This window comes from Mustela nivalis, assembly GCF_964662115.1.
Source record: "Mustela nivalis genome assembly, chromosome: 17".
Taxonomy (NCBI): Eukaryota; Metazoa; Chordata; class Mammalia; order Carnivora; family Mustelidae; genus Mustela; species Mustela nivalis.
Window position 1 is genome coordinate 58,243,958 of NC_139036.1, and position 13,721 is coordinate 58,257,678.

The window sequence follows — 13,721 nt, forward strand, 5'->3', positions numbered from 1 at the left end:
ACACACAGGATGTGTGTGTCCCTGAGCTCTGAGGCACACATGGTCTGCTGGGGTCGGCAGCATCTCTGGGGCCTTCTGGGGACCAGAGTCTGGCTGGATCCCAAGCAGAGCCGGGGCAGCCGTGATTCTGGGCTGGGCATAGGCTGGCCCAGGCAGGGGTGTGAAGAGACGAGAGTGTTCGGGGTCGAGTGCGCCGGCACACCCATGCAGGGGACGGGCCTGCGGTCGCCTGGCTTGCTGGCGGCTGCACTTCTGTGATTGTGACCCTGAGCGCCAAACAAGGGAGGCTGTGATCTGCAGGACTGTGACGGCTTCTGCTCTGCTCTTGGGACCTTTTGGGTAACGTGGTTCTGCTGGAGTGTCCCTGCGTCTCCTTCGTTGTGTTTCGCCTTCTGCGGGCCCAGTGTGGCTCTCTTTTGAGACTCCCACAGTTGCTCTCGGGGCCTCTCATCTCCAAAGTGTCCCAGTGCAAGAACCCGCCGGCCTGGAGGCGACTGCCCTCTCCAGGTCGCGCGCTGTGTGCACACCCTCCCTGGGGCCCGCGCCAGCAAGCTTGGCCTGCAGTCCCTGGCCCGGAAGCGTCCTGCGGGAAGCGGGGGTTGGGAGGTGGGAAGAACAGGATTCGGTGGTAGCCCTGAGGCAGGAGGGGGAGGTGGAGATTTGGGGATGGCGTGGTCCTATAGCCGGCCCTGTTCGCACCTCTGCTTCCAGGTCCCCGTGTGTAACTCCATCCTGACCCCGGCGGGCCCCATCTGGAGATGCTGGCCGCCTCTACCCGCTCTCCCAGGCGGCTTCTTGACCCTCTCATTTGGTCTGAGACAATGGCCGCATTGAGACCAGCTTGGTGCGACAGTGGGAAGCCCTGTGACTCCAGGGGGAGATTTCTCACTCTTTGGGACCCTCTATTTCCCTGTGGTCACCAGTCGCTCTGTTGTGTGCTCTGACAAGCTGAAAGGGTCCTGAAGGGCAACAGGTCGGGGGTTCGAGCCCCCCAGGTTTTTGGCTGGAAGGGTGTGTAAGGGCCCTGCTCATCCAGCTCAGGGACCGGAAAGGCCTCCCTGACGTGCCCCAGGAGCTCGGGGTGGAGTTGGGTATTGGGTGTTGGGTGCTGGGCCTGGATTGTTCAGAGGTGGGGAAGGGGCCATCCGTAAGGGAGGACAGGGCGTGACCCAAAGCTGCGGTGACAGATACAGTGTGGCAGGGCCCAGGCAGAGAAAGGTCACCATGGAGGAGGCAGAACTTAGGCGAGGAAAGTCGGAATTCAATTGCAGGAGGGAGGGGGAAGCACGCAGGTCCCGGCGCAGCAGGCAGAAGCGGGGGAGGCCGGAATGAGCTGGTCCACGGGAGAATGGGGCACAGGGAGGGGCCAGTTGGAGCGGATCAGAGGACCAGGCCAGGCGCGCCTGCCCGGGGTTGGGACTCTCCTGCCTGGGACGGCAGCCGGAGTGTGGAGAGCAGAGTTGGAGGAGCTCTGGTCTGGGTCCGTGGGGTTTCTCCGGGTTTCTGAAAGGTAGGACGAAAAAAAGGGTTAGGAAGGAGCCAGCCAGCCTCACAGCTGCTGCTGTACCCCCAGAGTCCTGGGGCCTGGCGACGTGTGTACTCACTGTTGTGGAACAGAAGCGCACCCCCCCCCCCCCCCCGGGCCACCACCAAAGCCCGGCAGGTTCCCAGCCACAGCGTGGTTGGGGGCGGTTTGCAGTGCTCGCAGAGTGGAACCCTGCAGGGGCCCAGAGGGCCCTCCCTGGGGGTCTTGGGAGGTTTGGAGCTAATGGGAGTATCCAGGTCAGGGTGGCATGCCCTGCGGGGCAGAGGGGAAGGCACCTGGGGTGGGGTGCAGGGTGGGTGTCCCAGCCAGAGCTGCGCGTCCCTGCACGGCCGACAGGAAGCTGCCCCAGGTGCATGTGTGTGTGGGTGTGTGGATGGATCTACCAATGCCCCACTCCTGGGCACATCTGTCCCCTGCCTTGGGGGGCGCTGTTCTTGTTTTGGCTCTGTCCCATTGTCGGGGAGGCATGGGGGTCTGTCAGGTTCACATCTCCCACCAGGCATTGAGAGGGTGGCAGTGGTCTTGATGGGCCTGAACGTCCCACACTGGCCTTGGCCTTCCCTTGAAGGATGACCTTGGGGCTCTGTGGCGAATCCTCATGTAGGGGAAAGAAGAGAGTTTTGTATTTTTGCTCATTTGAATTTTTTAGAGAGTTTTGATCCCCCCTCCATACCCCTTGGGAAGATGGGCCTGGGACAGATGACTCCTTCCCTGATCCCACCCCTGGTCGGTGCAGGCACGGAGCCGTTGGACGGCGTGTTCTTGGGTAAGAGCAGGCCAGATCTGTTATCGCGAAGGCTATTACAAGTCTGGTCTTTGTGTAACAAAGCCCTTCCAAGTGCCAGCTGCGGGCCTGCCTTCCTCGGCGCTGTTTGCTGGAACCCTGTTTGCCTGCGGTGAAAGAATCCTGAAAGTCCTTGATGTGTGTGGGAACGCCGTCTGGCCCAGAACCTCTGCACTCCGGTCCCGCAGCTGAGCTCTGTTGCATACAGGTGTTGCCTGTTCTTCCAGACCCTCTGCTGTCTGTTTGGAGGACCCTTCTAGAGGGGTCCTGGAGGCTCTGTGCCCCAGAGAGCAGGCTGGTGGGCCTGGGGGGCGGGGGCAGGGAGCGGGTCTCCTGGGGGCAGAGATGGGGCCACACAGACAAGCCCACTCATCTGGGAGCCCAGACACCTCTGGGACGGGCGCTCCCTCGCCTGCTAGATGCAGGGCCCCCATTCCTCCCAGAAGGACAAGGCCTGTTGCTTGGTGATGGGTACAGACCTGTCCCTAATTAATGCCAGTGGGCCTCTCGAGTGATGCCTCCTGCTTTTCAGCCACACGCAGAGCCCCGGGAGTACTTCCTCCCTGTGGGTGGCACCTTGGAGGCAGGAGGGGGAAGCCAGACGGTGGTGAGGTCCCTCGGCCAGACTGGAGGAGCCGGGCCTTGGGGATTCGGCTGATGCCTCTTCCGCAGTGATGACGGGGCAGCTTCCTTAGGATCCAGCTGCCCCCACAGCAGGGGCCCGGTGCTCTGGGTGGCCTGAGCAGGGGACCGAGCACAGCCTGGGCTTCGGTGCAGGTAGGACAGCTGGGGTGCACGCTCGGGGTGGCAGGAGCACCTGTGCCGTGGGATCCTGGGCAGAGTGTCCCACCTGGGCCGGGGAGGTGGGGGCCTGTCTCACGCCGCAGGGTGTCCATATGGAAGGGCTTCCGGAGGACAGGGATCGGAGGGTTTGGAACAAGGCAGGTGGGCAGAGCTTGCTTACAGAGCGGGAGGGCCTTCCAGAAGCTGAGGGCTGGGGCAGCCGAGAGCCCCCGTGGTGCAGGGCTCAGGAGGGCGAGCCCGCTGCCACTGAACACTGTGTGGTGCACGGGAAGTCTCTGAGCTCGAGCCACAGTTGACCCTCTCTGCAAGGATTGTCCTGGGATTTAGGTGGATGTGGCTGGCAGCACCGAGCACAGGGCCTGCTCCTGGGAGGGTGGGTGGGGGGGGTGCTGTTGCCGCTCGTGGAGTTGGGGGAGTGTTTGCAAGGGATGGGTGGCCACGGGCAGACGCGGAGATGTCGGGGTCTGGGGGATGGAAGGTGTTCCAAGGCCACAGGCAAGGCCCTGTGTTCACCCTGGGTGAGGCTGACAGTGAGGTTTGTAGCTTCTGCGGAGCTCCCGGGCCCCCTCTGAGGTCAGCAGATGCTCAGGCTGCCGGCCAAGCCAAAGGACCCCCCTCCCCCGACCCCCAGCCTGGCAGAGTTCTCCAGAGGTGCCACAGACCTGTCCCTGTCACGGCAGAGCTGGGCTCATGAGGGCTGTGGGGCTGCTTCCCTGGAGAGGTCACCCCACCTCCCCTGCCATTCCCCAACCCAGAGCATCAGCGATGTGGGGCCACGGGCTGGCGCTGGACGGCCTGACTGAAGTCGGGTGGTGGGCTCAGGCGGCCCACCTCCCTGAAAGGTGAGTGAGGCAGGAGCCTGGGTCAGGGGAGGGTGGACACATGGGGCTGCCTCCTGGTCCAGCGGCCCTTTGGCAAGTCCTACATGTGTGTGGGCTGTGAGCTTAGAGACGAGGGGGCAGCAGGGGCAAGCCAGGTGCCCTTCCTGGGCCCCGGGAGCCTGTGTGCTCTGCCCCCCTGCCTGCCAAGGGCCCGGGGAACCTGGGCAGGGGGTGGGGGCTCTGGGGCTTCCCTGCCCGGAGCTCAGGCTTCCAGCGCCAGTCGTGGGCACAGCCAGCCCGGTGTCTGGTACGTCGGGGGCACTTGCTCAGGCCACACTTCCGGAGGTGGCCATCTTGCCGATGGGGGCAGTAACACGGTGGCCCATGTGTGACGCGGTGACACCAAGGGCCACATGGATGGCAGATGGTGGGCCTGCCCCACTGGAGTCAGGGATTTCTCCGTCCAGTGCTGGTGGCCTCAGCCTGCCACTTGGTGCTGTGGGCCACGGACGCTGGCCAAGCAGAGCAGGACTCCCTCGTCCTCTCTCTCCTGGAGTGCCTAGAGGTCGTGGGAGGTCCCAGAGATCTGACCCCCAGGACCCCCTCAGTCCGGTCGGGGCCAGCACTGGCACCCCGCTGGGTTTACCGGCCTGGCAACCCTGGGGTGGGGCCAGTTTGCTGCTCGGAAGAGTCCTTGGGGTGCAGATAGGAGTGTACCCTGCTTTGGCAGCAAGGACCTGGGGACCAGACTCAGGAACCCGTGGTGGCCCCAAAACCCAGGAAGGAGTCCCACCTGCCTGCCTGGCCAGACCAAGGCCTTCGTGCTGGGCTCGGAGCCCCCTTTGCTCACTGTTCTGTGGCTGAGTATCCTCAAAGATGAGAATGGGGGGGTGGTGAGGGGCAGGTCCGCGGGGGCTCCCGTGGGAGATTCTTCAGAGGGTGGAGGCCCCAGGAGATTTCATTTTTTTTTTTTTTTTTTTTTTAATTCATCCCTGAGACTCCTGCTTTCAAAGGCACTGAGGAGGAATGGTCAAACGGTGGCTTTCTTTCCAAAGCCCTCTCTGTTTTTCCCAAATTTGGAGGCTCTCTGAGTTGCGAATGAGACCAAACGGTCCGGAACTCTCTGGAACATGGTCCCAGAAGCCTGAGGATTTGTAATCTCCAGCCAAACAGACCCAGCCACGGGCCCCTAGACACCCCTGGCGCCTGGGGGCAGTTCTGGGCTGGGACTGTGTCATTCGGTTGGGACAGATCGTGGAGACTCGGTCAGCCTGGACCAGGAGACGTTCTGGAAGCTCCCAAGCTTGTTGTCATTTTTAAAAGTGCTGCCAGTGCCCAGAAATTCAGGCGGAGGGACGAGAGGACGGCTCCGATGTCTGATGTCTGTGGAGTGCCCACGCCCAGCCCAGGGCTCTCTCAGGAACCAGGGCTGCAGGGAAGGTGGCGAGCCTGGCAGGAGGCTCTAGCCTACTTCTTTTCTTGCTTGCCTTTGGTGTTTTTCCTTGTCTTCGTCTCTTTCCCATGTTCCTGAGTTTTTAATAGCCCTTCCCTGGAGGGTGAGCCTCTACGGACTCTGGCCTTCTCCCTCCCCTGGGCCAAGTCGCAAAATCCAGAAAACCCAGGGCGCTGGCCATAATGCATACACGTGTGCTCCCCACCCACGGCTTAGAGCTTCCTGTGCCCCGGCCCCAAGGTGGGGAGCCTTTGCCTTCAAACACTTGGAACAGCCTCCTGGGAAAGCCAGGGGAAATGGGGAAGGGGAAGCAGAGCGGCGACCTCACCCCCCACCTCCTGGCCTTTCCACTCCTCCTTTGGTCTCCAAGGGCCCGTCTGGCTGGCTGGGGTTTAATGATTGTTCCCTGGGTACAAATGGTGGGGGGAGCATGGGGAGGTGGGGGTTTGCAGCCTGGGGCTTATTTGGATTAAGGGGGGGTTCCTTCCCCTCTGGGCCCCACTTCCTCAGTTTTCCAAGGAGGGGCTGGAACACAGAGCTCTTTTGCAGGCCTTGTCAGGTCTTTTTTGATGATTGTGTATCTGGTCTCCTAGCCGAGGCCACAGCCTTCCCTGGCCCTTCGAGGAGCGTGGGCTCCCTTTGCTGATAGGCTTTAGGCTGTTCCCTGGGGCAGGGTCTGGGGGTCCTGGCACCTCCCCATGGGAGGCTACAGCTGAGGATCCCCTGGAATTGAGGAAGGGAGCCACCTGGGCCACAGACAGCCCCCTCTCTGCCCGTGGGAGGTTAGGCAACAGACAGCATCATTCTTTTTGGTGGGAAGAGAGAGATGTCTCCAGTATGGGCCACCTGGCCGTCTGCCCCCTCCCAGGCCGTCTCCCCTCCCCCAGACACTGACCTGGAGATGTTTGTTGCTCTGACCGTCGGTGGGCAGCAACCTGGTGGATTTCTATACTGTCCCAGGCAGGGTCTCATTCTGGGTCTGGGTTGGCTCCCTCCCTCCGTGCAGGCAGTTGGTTCTGAGCCGGGATATTTGGGCCTCCTTTCCATGTGGGTGGGCAGATTCCCTGTGAGTGGTAGGCTGGGCCCCTGCCCCATGTCCCCTGGAGACCGAGATTATCTACAGTAAAAGCATACAAGTTTTCTTGGCTCCTAGCCAGGCATGGAGGGGTGGTCTTCTCTGCTGTCCCCTGCCTCCTGTCCCCAATAAAAAGTCAGGGGAAGGCACGCTCTGGGAAGGGGCTGGGTTTTGGCTTTTCGTTCAGCTTGAGAAGTGCTGGGGTGGGTGGCGGGGCGGGGGGTAGGATCTATGGGGTGGGAGAAGCCGTTGGCTCATTCCTTTTATTCAACAGCTGTCTGCGGGCGCCCTTTTTGTTCTAGGTTCTGGGGGTCCAGGCGTGAGCCCAAGAGAGGGGTAGGTTCAGGAGGGCTTCCTGGAGGAAGGAGGATGTCACCAGAGTCCCGGGTGGGAGGTCACCAGGTAGGGTCTCCAGGCACATGGCGCTGGGCTGGCTTCTCTTGTGATTCTCCCGGCTCATAGTTTGGGGGATCCTGTGGTGCCCACACCTGGCAGGGGCTGTGCTCGCAAGGAGGACCTGGGCTCCGTCTTTGCTCCTGGTCAGGAGGCTGGGTGAGCCACGAGGGACGTGGGTGGTGAGTGATCCCGGTGGGAGCAGCGAAGTAGCTGAGTCGTTCGCCTCACAGGGGCGCAGGCTGGGTGGCGAGCTTTGTCCGAGTCCTGCTCCACAAACCCTCAGGGAGGCCTGCTTGGCTTTTCTGCGAAGCTCCGAGAGAAAGCCTTGGCAGGGCTGGGGCCCCTCGGGAGCGAGATGGGGGAAGGCCAAGGCCGTCATTCGTTCACACCTTTGGAGCAGGGAGGTGGAGTCGCGTCCTCTCCCTCCTGGGTGGCTGTCCCCACCGCAGCCCCTGGCCCTGGGGGACACGGAGTCTCGGGGCAGCCGGGGGACGGGGACCCTGGTGAGGGAGGAAATCCTCCCCTGCCCTGCACTCAGATATGTACATCTGTCCCAAGACTTAGGTGATGAAGCCAGGCTCCTGCAAACAGCTGTCCCAGAGCCGGCTGTCGGCTCCCTCTGTCCCTCCTTCCCGCCCTGCCGCATTCTTTGTTTCTGACCCAAGTCCCGGCCCTTCCAGCTGTTCCCCCTTTGCTCACAGGCACTTCCTCTGACCGTGCCCGTTTCTTGTTAGTTTCCATAACCATCTCCTTTATCCAGCGCCTACTACATGCCCGGCTCTGGGGGCTGGGCACTTCCTACACTCAGTCTTCCAGGCTTCCCCGAGTCCAGCAAGGTGGACGGGCTGCTGAGGCTCACTCGGGTCACCCCTGGCCCCAGGCCACCCTGGACGGCAGACCCAGGCCCTCCTGACCTGTACCTGCCTCTGCGCCAGCGCTCCCTACTGCTGAGTCCCGTCCTCTGGCTCTCCCTGGCACCACCCTACCCACGGGCTGACCCTGCCAGGCTGTGATGGAAATCCCAGGCCACACATCAGCGGAAGATGGGACAGCTAGGCGTCTAGAGCCGGCAGTCTGGGCTGGGGTGGGGGGCGCCCCTCCTCCAGTCCTGGCCTCGCTGCCCTGCAGCTCTGTGACCGCTTCCTGTGAGATGGGATTCCTAGTGCCCACGTTACAGGGTGAGGGGGAGCTTGGGAGAGGTGGTGAGGGTTTGGGGCTCAGTGCAGTGCCCGTGGGGGGCTGGCAGGCGCTCTCCCCTTGAGGGTGTGGCTCTTGGGGTGGGGGCTGGGGGGGTTTGGAGTCAGAGTGGTGGTGGTGGTGTGCCGATTAGCATGCTGGCTGGGGTCTGGCTTCCCTGGCGCCCTGCCTGGGTGCTGGGCCAGTTGCTTGCTTCTCTGGGCCTTGGCTGTCCGTCATCGGTGAAACCGGGAGGGAATAAAGGTACTGGGTCTTGGTGTGACCTTGAGGATTGAATGGGCCTCGGAGCCGTGCCCGGCCTACAGTAAGCACTCCGCGACATCGGCTGGTAGAAATTCAGAGTGATGGGCCTTTGTGGGTTTGTAGGACGTGCCAGGCAGGGTGCGAGGCCCTGGTGGAGATGGCGACTGTGCTGGTCTGTTTGGGCCTCTGTCGTGAAAGCCCAAGGGTGGGGACTTAAACCGTGCGTCCATCTCTTGCCATTTCGGAGGCTGGGGTTCCAGGATCACCATGCTGCCAGGTCCGTGCTCACAGACGGCCGTCTTCCCCGTGTCCTCACCGGGTGGAGGGCTCTCTTACAGGGACACTGATCTGTTCCCCAGGGGTCCGCTCCCACATCCTGAGCACATGCAAAGGCCCTGCGGCCTCATACCATCCCACCGGGGTAGCATTCAATGGAGGAATTTGGGAGGGGGCACAGCAAACACCAGCGCGCTTTACTCCTGTCCCCAGGAGGGTGACTGGCTGTGGGGAGGAGTGGGCAGTGGGCGCCCTGATGGTTGGTTCTTAAGATTTTTGCAGGATTCTCAGCAGGGGGCGGTGGTGGAGAGGAGGCTTGTAAGGTCCCCCTCTTCCCCTGTGATGCACGCTGGGGCATGAGGCCCACCCAACCCTCCTGACTCAGAGCCTCCAGGAGGCCAGGACTGGCAGTTGACTTCTTAATAAGCTCCAGAAACGATTCTGACCGAGGTCTGCACGGAGAATGATCAGATACCAGGACCTCGCAAGTACAAAAGAATTCAGAGCGCGGTGCTGGAATGAGTAGGGAGGGATTTGACCCGTGTGCTGCTACCCAGAGGGCAGCTCAGAGCGTGCCCCTGCACGAGCCTGCCCACGAGACACGCGCACAGATGTGCGCCCCAGGAGGATTGGAAGGACCTTGGCCAAGATATTGACCGTGGTTGTCTGGGTCATGGGTTTATCGATGTTCTTTTCTTCTGTTTCCTTTGTGTCTGGCCAATTTTCTACATTGTCTATGACTTGTTTTTAGGGTCAGGAAAAGAGCAATGGATGTTGTTACCTCTGCAAGTTATTATCAAAAAGAAAAAAGCACTTCGCACCGTCTCCCACGGCGGCTCGCAAGATGGGTGCCCACTGGCTTCTCCTGCTCCCGGTTGGGCCGCTGGGTTGAGGGAAGGCCAGCTTCACCGGCATAGCTGCCAGCTGTGGTTTTGGCTCCAGAGGAATGTAGCCACGCCTCGGTCCTCGACCTCAGCCCCGGGGAGGAGGTGGGCTGGCCCTCCCTGTCTGTCCCCGGCCGGGCCCCTCTGGCTCTGCTGATGGTGGAGTTGGCTGGTCGGTCTGGGAGCAGCAGAGTGGCCGGAGCTGGTGGCCGACTTCAGAATGGTCCCCGGGTCCTCGGGTGCCGGAGCTGGAAGGGGCTCTTCAGCCTGCCCTTTTCCAGGTCTGTCACCAGGACACTGAGGCCACAGGGGTCATCTGTGCAGCCCAGGCCGCCTTCCCAGCCCCGGGTTCAGTGGAACTGCCCCTGCCCTTCCCACACCGAGCTGCTGGTTGACAGTGGAGCTAAAATTCTCTCTTTTGGGCAGTGGCTGTGGTCTGCCAGGGGCTCTGGCACAGGATTTAAAGCTCGCTGTAGGCCACGCTTCTGTTTCTCCTGCTCCTGCAGGCCAGAAGCAGAATGGAGGGGTGTCTCTTTATGGGGTGTGGCCCTGGAGGGGGTCATTTCTTGGCCCACTCGCAGCCCAGCAGGCAGGTAGATGTGGGTCACGCACCACCTGCCCCAGAGGCAGCAAAGGGAGGACATCCCGCAGGGTCCCGTGCCAGCTGCCTGGGCATGCTGGGGCCTGCTCTGCCCGGAGCGGGATGTCTCCTGTCTCTTAGGAGCGCACTCAGTATGAACTTGAGGACCTACCCAGTACCCACAGTGACCACATCTTGAGATTTTTAGTCACATCTGCAAAGACCTTATTTCCAAATCAGGTTCCCCTTCACGGGTCCTGGGGGCTGGGACACAGATGTGCCTTTTGGGGACCCCTCTTCAGCCCACCAGTGACCCATCTGAAGGGCAGCACAGTGGTCTAGGCTTGCTGTGGGATGGGCAGGTGGGGAGCCGGAGACCAGGCCCCGAGGGCCGTCCGTGTCCAGGCATCAGGAGCGTGTGGTGTCCCGCCTGCCATCCTCCCGAACCGCTGCCCATGGCCTGCCTGCTGGACCTGCCCAGGGGTCTCCCCACGTTCTCGATGCATGTGTAGAGTTGACCAGGAGCTTGCCGACCCTGGTGAGAGCCCAGTGAGGCCCGGAGCAGGAGGGGCCCTGGAGGCTGCCTGACTCAGCACCCCCCACCCCACCCCCCGGTGGAGGTGCTCCTGCTCCCGGGGGCCCCTTCCAGAATCTTCTCCGTGTCCAGCTCTGGTCTCTTCCACGCCGTGGACTCACCTCTTCTTTTCATTTGCTGTGTCCCTCCCCTTCCAGACCCCTCCTGTCCTCGAGGATAGAGACCAAGTCCGCCCCCCGCTCTGTGTGACAGAGCGTGAACCCACAAGCCCGTGTTAGCGCAGGTAGGGCTTTGTGGTCGCTGCGCCCTCCCCCCTCCGCCCCCCGCCATTCCTCCGGAGGCCTGGGGAGCAGCTGGACTCCTGGGTGCCACTCTGACCGGCGCCTGACCCCTGCTCCCTGGGGTCACCGTCCCCTGTAATTAGGCCGCAGCTCCCATTGGCCTGGGCAGCACCCGCTTACCACCCGCCCCGAGGGCCCCATCTGTCCCCCTGGCGTCCCTCAACTGCCCGCGTGATTAATGGAGGGCTCCACCTGGGCTGGGTGGCTCCTGGTAGTGAGCTGGGTTTTTTCCCTTCATTTTTTTTTTTTAAAGCACATTTACCATCTCCACCAGTAGTCAGCGAGTTGAGGAAGGGGAGGGGGTTCCTCCACCCCAGCAGATTGGGAACAGCCAGCTCCCCTGGGTGCCAGGTTGCTGGGCGCCGAGAACAGAGGAGTAGCACCCCTCGGCTGCTGGCCCCCCGCCCTGACCGTCGTCCGGCAGCTCGGCCTCCCCCGTGGAACCCAGATGTCTTCGGTGCGGCGAGGGTCCTGGTCTGCGGCGCAGGTGGCTCACGGGAGAGACGCTCCCAGGGGTACGGCCGGGCCCTGCGGGAGGGCCTTTTTGCAGAGTGATTTTTGCGGACTGTCCTTGCTCTGTGGTCAGGGGCTGCCGGGCCAGCACTGCATCCCAGGTAGCACTTGGGGGCCTCCGTGGGCCTGCGGGTTGGGAGGAAGGTGTGTTTGGGGGAGCGGTGGGCGGTTGGAAGGTGCGGGTAGAAAGGAGGGGGGAGGGCTGAGTCCGTGGCGGGGACCGCCTTGTGGGGAGAGGGGCCGTGCTCTGACCTGGAACCAGCAGCTCGGTTCTCTTTTTGGGACAGGACCCCCTGGAGACCCCCGCAGGATGTCTGGGGTGCGTGGGAAGGTTACGGGGCTGAAGGGCTCTGGGCTCTGTGACCTCTGAGGCCCTGGAAGCTGTGGCCCGTGGTTTTCGGGTTTTGAAGTTGGTCTCCTCCCCCAGGGCTCCCTCCTGCCCTCCCAGGCTGCCATTTATTTGAGAACCTTTGACCCGAGGAGGCCTGAGAGGTCCTGTGTCCGCTCCCCGCCTCCAGGCTGGGCCCCTCCTCCGCCCAGGGAGCTCTGGCGTCCCCTCTCCCCACCCCGGGGCAGGACATTCTTGCCCTATCTCATCTGCTCCGCTGGGTCCCCTGGCTCTGCGCTCTCTGGGTTTGAGAGCAAGGTCTGGTTTGCAGCGCCCGCCGCCTGCAAGAATCGTTTGCGTGTGCACGTGTTCCTGTAACTTTAGTCAAGATAGAAAGATGGTCCAGCGTCTTAGAGGACTTTTAGACCTGCCCGGAATGCCATTGGTGTCACCGGGCCCAGGGGGACAGGGGGTACTGGCCTAGATGGCAGGAGCGCGCACGGAGAGGCCTTCCTCCGGGAGAAGAGGCCCCATGCCCATGTGTCATCATTCTGCTCCGTGTAGAGAGATTTCCCGCAGGAGGAGTTGCTCCACGGCTGTCCCCGGCTGCCTGCTGGGTCTCCCGGACTGGACAGCTGTCACCCCAAGGCCCCTCTCTGGTGGAGGAGGGGTGAACACCAGTCATGAGCCCTCTGAAGGGAGGCCGTCCAGAGGACTTTCTGCCCCAAGGGGCACGGTGTTGGGAGCGAACAGGTGTCCTCTCTGGTGACACTGGGACAGCAGGTGTGAGCTGGGATGTCCTAGGTGGGCAGGATGCATGGGCCCTGGCCCCAGGGGGACGTCAGCGAGGCTCTGAGGTCGGGCAGGGAGAGCAAGCAGCAGGAGGGGCCCGGGGTGAGCCGCTGCCCTGATACAGGAGGAGGGGCTCCTTCTCCCCAGGCCAGACGATTCCAGGGAACCCGTGTTCCCCGTCTCCGAGCAGGGGAGAAATGGCGGGAGGTGGCTTCAGCATCCGCAGAAGGTGGCCACGGCGGTTGCAAGAGCTCCCCTTCTCTTCCGTGTTCATTTCCTGGGCTGCTGTAACCCTGACTTTTCCTTTCGGCCTGGCTGGCTTCCTGAGGACACACTCCTCTCCCCTTCCCCACCTGCCCCCTTCGCCGTCTCCCCTCCACCAGGTGCCTGGAGGCAGCTCCCGAGACCGGGGTCCAAGTGGGGGTAATCCCAGGTGCCTTCCTGGCAGAGGAGGCCGGGAAGGGCATGGCCTGCAGGGGGCAGCCCCAAGCACATGTTAGGCAGGTGGTGCCCACTGGGGGTGCTGGGGGACCCTGCCACGTGCACCCCAGAGTTGTCCCAAGGGGGACAGCTGGGGTATTTGCCCTCCATTTACTGCCTAAAGGCTGCCGGCCAGGAGAGCGGTGTTAACCCCATCCTGCCTTCTGGGCATGGGCACCAGGAGGCCACCAGGACAGGCCCTCGGGCTGTGGGACATTGGTAAGGGCCCTGCAGCCTTGGCAGCACACGGGGGGACCGCACCCCACGTGCCTGCGTGCACACGCACCCACCCACAGTGCACACGTGAGCAACAGGGATGATTAGGTCACAGGCACCATCGCGTCATCCTGTCACAGCCGCAGGAGGACAGCCGAGGAAGCAGAGACTCCGCGATGACGGAGGTCGTGCACTCCCTGTGGGCTCCTTCTCCCCAAGGCCCTGATGTGACAGTCTGCGTGAGCGCTGTCGGTCCCGCACAGTACGGCGACCCGGGCCCTCTGCCCTGCGGCAAGACCCCGTTCTGTCCTTCCCCAAGGCTCCGCTGAAGTTCTTGACCCAGAGCCAGGGGCCTCTGCCAGGGCCCGGCCCCCACAGGAGAACCAGGGCTTCTTGGCTAGCCCTGGGTGTCCTGACGCCGAGCTGTCACCTCCGGGGTGGCGTTTCCCTGTGGCCT

The 13,721-nt window shown here is 62.7% G+C and overlaps 1 protein-coding gene across 7 annotated transcripts in view; it reads left to right on the plus strand.

Annotated features, from left to right (window-relative positions):
* SEPTIN9 (septin 9) overlaps positions 1-13,721 on the plus strand; it is a 143,701-nt gene that overhangs the window by 58,208 nt on the left and 71,772 nt on the right. The window lies entirely within an intron of this gene.